The sequence below is a fragment of the Manihot esculenta genome, chromosome 7 (genome assembly GCF_001659605.2).
Source record: "Manihot esculenta cultivar AM560-2 chromosome 7, M.esculenta_v8, whole genome shotgun sequence".
NCBI lineage: Eukaryota > Viridiplantae > Streptophyta > Magnoliopsida > Malpighiales > Euphorbiaceae > Manihot > Manihot esculenta.
Window position 1 is genome coordinate 25,029,231 of NC_035167.2, and position 4,988 is coordinate 25,034,218.

The window sequence follows — 4,988 nt, forward strand, 5'->3', positions numbered from 1 at the left end:
AGTTAGTTAAAATTGCGAAGACTGTTTAGTCAGGCAACAGTGCAGAGTTCAGATTTGACAACAAAGGGATCCTCCGCTATGGGAATCGACTATGTGTACCAGATGACATTAATCTGAAAGGAGACATTATGAGGGAAGCTCATAATGCAAGGTACAATATTCACCCTGGAGCCACCAAGATGTATCAGGATTTGAAAAGGGTATATTGGTGGCCAGCTATGAAGAAAGAAGTGGCACAGTTTGTGTCCGCCTGTGAAATTTGCCAGAGGGTGAAACTAGAACATCAGAAGCAGGCTGGAATGCTTAACCCACTGCCGATTCCAGAGTGGAAATGGAAGAACATAGCTATGGATTTTGTAGTGGGCTTACCGGCAGCGTCCAACAGGTTAGACTCCATATGGGTGATTGTGGACAGACTGACTAAATCTGCTCACTTTATTCCTGTTAGAAGTAACTATTCTATGAACAAGTTAGCACAGGGTTATGTGGAAGAGATAATAAGGTTGCATGGAGTTCCAGTGTCGATAGTGTCAGATAGAGGACCTCAGTTCACCTCCAGGTTTTGGCGGAGTCTGCAGAGTGCTATGGGTACAAGGTTGGATTTCAGCACTGCTTTTCATCCACAGACTGACAGACAGTCAGAGAGGACCATCCAGACCATAGAGGATATGCTTCGAATGTGTGTGTTAGATTTTGGCGGTTCTTGGAGGCAACATCTACCTTTGGTGGAGTTTGCCTACAATAACAGCCATCATGCTAGCATCGGGATGGCCCCTTATGAAGCTTTGTATGGACGGAAGTGCAAATCACCTGTTTGTTGGGAAGAAGTGGGAGAGAAGGCTCTTGCAGGGCCAGAGCTAGTGGAAATCACCAGCAGAGTGGTGCCCATTATCAGAGAGAGAATCAGAACTGCTCAGAGCAGACAGAAAAGCTATGCAGATGTCCGTAGGAAGCAGATAGAGTTTCAGGAGGGTGATATGGTTTTGCTAAAGGTGTCTCCAATGAAAGGAGTGGTTCGGTTTGGGAAGAAAGGTAAGCTAGCTCCACGATACATTGGACCCTTTGAGATCTTACAGAAGATCGGGCATGTGTCGTATAAGCTGGATTTACTTGCTTCTATGGAGAGAATTCACCCAGTTTTCCAAAATGTATGATCATGTATGGGATTTTACAGGTACACAGAGAGTATAGCAGGCTTGCTACGGGTTCCGGCGACCTTAAGTCGACCTGGATCCTAGCGCCGGTAGCGGTCCGATTTTCGGGTCGTTACAACTTTGTTCTCTAACAAGTATCTATGATTATTGAATTATATCAACATATACATAATCATCTCATGATTATCAATCAATAATCATACTAGTTATATTTTATTATTATCAACATAATAATAAGTAACCAGGGATGATAATCATTATTATGTAACATGCAAACAAATAATAATGATAAAAAACCTCTTTTATTAATAACCAAACGACATACAAAAAAGGTCCAGGATAATGGCCTAGGGCATATACACTAACACTTTCAAGAATTTTGCATACCTTGGAATTTGTTTCACAACATCAAGCAACGGTATATTAATCTCCACTTTCCTAAAAGTTTCAAGGATCTCTCTTTCTTCTTTTTCTTTCTGTGATTTTTCAAACCTTTTTGGAAAGGGAGGTGGAATCTTGAATGTTGCTTGCTGGTCTACCTTTTGCTGGTGTACTAATTCTGTTTGACCAGTTTGTTTGGACAAACAGTTTTCTGGCTGTTTTTCTTTAGCAGCTTGTCCTTGCACTTGTGAACTTCCATCATCAGCCTTGACATCCTGAAACTCTTTCCCACTTCTTAACATGATAGCACTTACATTTTGCTTGGGATTAGCCTCGGTTTGGGAAGGTAACTTCCCTAGAGATTCAAGCTTGCTCATTGAGGTGGCTATTTGACCCATTTGCTGTTGGAGGCTTTGGACAGAATTTGCCAATGATTTTATCATCTCCTCAAGGTGCATGTTGGACCTTTGAGGTGCTGCTTGGGCTAGATTTCTTTGATAGTTTTGGTAGTTGTTAGCCTTAACATAGCTGAAGTTTGGATGGTCCCTCCAACCTGGATTGTAGGTGTTAGGGTAGGGATCATGTCTTGGCTGGCCATTGAATCCTCCAATTCCATTTACTTACTGGTCATCCTCTTAAAGTGTAGGACATTGATCAGTTGGGTGTCCTACATGTGCACATACTCCACATGGTCTAATTTGCTGAAGTGGTTGAGCTTGTTGAGCTTGACCTATGACAAGACTTTTCACAGCAGAGATTAGTTCAGAAATTTGAGAAGTGAGAGCAGATGTACTTACCTCATTGACTCTTCTTGGCAGTTGCCTTTCATCTCCATATTGTCTAGATGCTGCTGCAAGTGTTGAAATCAACTCTCTGATTGCCTGAGGTGTTCTATCTTCAATTAAACCTCCACATGCTATATCAATGAATTTCCTTTCGGATGGTAGCAAACCTCATAGAAGAATTCTATGAGTGATTTATCTGAAATGTCATGTTGAGGACAACTTGTGCACAATCTCTTAAATCTTTCCCAATACTCATACAAGTCCTCAGTCTCTTGTTGCTTAATGCCACTTATCTCTCTTCTTATGCCTATGGCTTTAGAAGTTGGGAAATATTTGTTTAGAAAAGCTCTAACTATACCATCCTAAGAAGTGATCGATCCGGGTGGTAGGTAAAATAACCAATCTTTGGCATAATCATCAAATGAGAATGGGAATACTCTCAGTTTCACATGCTCTTCAGATATGCCTTGCGGCCTCATGGATGAACACACTATGTGAAATTCTTTCAAGTGCTTATGTGGATTTTCATTCTCCAAACCTTTGAATTTAGGTAGGAGGTGTATCAAACCTGTTTTGAGCTCAAAAGGGGCTGTTGACAGAGCATATTTTAGGCCATATTATCATGATCTTAATGATGTTTATTTGCACCTTTTCTACCTAATTTGGTGGTTTTGTTCATGTTTTGCAGAAACTAGGTGTGAAAAGACAATCTAGAGAAAATGCTCTTAAAACTGCCAAAAAGTGCCAAATATGGAAAGTTCCAGAAAAGGAAAGTTTTCATATATGAAAAGTTCAAAATAAGGAAAGGTTTCATATATGGAGAGTGCCAAATAAGGAAAGAGTCAGAAAGCACAGTTAGCAAACTATCTGAAATTTGAACTGCAGAATCTTTCCTGCCTTATTTAGAACATGTGCCAAGAAAGGAAAGTTTTTAAATAAGGCAAGTTTTCAGAAAAGGAAAGTCTTCAAATGAGGAAAGTGCTGAAGCAAAAGTAAATAAGAAAAGCTCAGTCAGAAGATTATTTGAAATTCGAATCGCAGATCTCTCTTTCCTTGTTCAAAGATGTGTACACACTGTAGCAGTCATATCTTCCAATTTAGGCAACAAGATCTCATAAAGGCACACTTGCCTCTCCTGCGTTCAACGTTCAAAATTCAAACGAAGGCTCCACCTAAAAAGGAAAGACTGGACAGATGCACTTTCCCTTCTGCATTCAATGACCGCGCGCCAACTTCCTTCTGCAGCATGATCCGCGCTCCACTCTCTATTCAGGAAGGAGATCTCAATGCACTTGGCCTTTATTTAGTCCAGATTCAAGATTCAAAAGAAGCTCCACCTAAATAGGAAATCTGGACAACGCGTACTTCCTATTCAGAAGCATCTGCACGCCTGCCTCTTCTGCAGAACACCATCCGCGTGCCTCCTTCCTATTCAATGCCATCCGCGCGCACACCTCTCTCCTGAAGGTCAAGCCGCGCCATCTTCCTCTATTGGCAACCTTGAATCACTCTTCCTTCCTTTTCAAGCACAAGGTACATCCCTTTCCTATTCTGAAAGCAATCTGCGCACCAACTCCCTTCTGAAGCCTTGCAGTCCGATTCTTTCCTCTTCTACAACAACTTGGGCAGCAAGTTGAGCATGGGCAGCATTATGGGCAGCCTTTACACTAATTAGGAAGCAAGGAAGACCTAGGGCAGCACCTAATCTCTATAAAAAGGTACTCTCATTGACAGCCAGAAATTTTTTAGACTCTTAGAGACTCTTCTCCTTCTTCCATCCGGATCAAGCCAGATCGCCGCGCCTCCACCTCCTTTGGCTTCTTCTTCTCTTCTTCTACCTTTCTTTTTGGTTATTTTGTTTCAGCCATGAGTGGCTGAAACCTTTTTATTCTAGTTGAAGAATAAGTGAAGCTTTAGTTGTATTGTGGATTGAGAGACTTGGACTACATTGTTAATCTTTTGTTATTCAGTATTCTTGTGATTTCATGCTTTGAGACATTATTGCTTTGTTATTTAAGATCTACATTGATTCTTTGATGCAAAGTAATACATTGTTAGTTTGAATGATTTTTAGTCCGTAATTGCTTGAATTGTTCAAACAGAATAACACTTGGTGCACAACCAAGGAAATTGCATGATCTAGTGTTGTCTCCATACATTTGGGTAACTAGAATTGGTTCTCTCTATTTCTTAATACGATTGACTATTGTAAAAGGCCTAAGGCTCAAAGACGTTCTTTGACAACTTGTTAATTAGTAATTAATTGGAGGACTTTCCTGTAATACCCGGCTAGACTCCGGTATCGGAATTTCTACTGTCCGGTGGAATCTCGGATATCGGAAACCTCTAGAAGGGTAAAATCATGATTTTATAAAATGTTTCCATATATTTTATGATTTTAAGTAAGAAAGAAAATGAGTTTTGAATGAAAAAGACCATTGAGGGAAATCCAGGTTCGGCCGCTGAACCTCATGTTCGGCCGCCGAACATGCATGAGTTTTGGAATCACTTTCGGCTTCTGAAGGTGGCCTGACCAGCCACCTATAAAAGGATCCATGGCCGAAAATGGGCGAGCTTTCTCCCCTATTTTCGGCCAACGGTGAGTCCATGCCCTCCCATGGTTGATTTTGATGATTTTCTTCAAATCTTTCAAGTTTTAACAAGTTTT

General features: G+C 40.9%; 1 non-coding gene across 1 annotated transcript; it reads left to right on the forward strand.

The window, feature by feature from the left end:
* The first annotated feature begins 2,521 nt into the window (after positions 1-2,521).
* Positions 2,522-2,629, forward strand: LOC122724278. Its single transcript, XR_006351542.1, has one exon. It is a non-coding gene; the product is annotated as a small nucleolar RNA R71 (small nucleolar RNA).
* Positions 2,630-4,988: the final 2,359 nt, after the last annotated feature.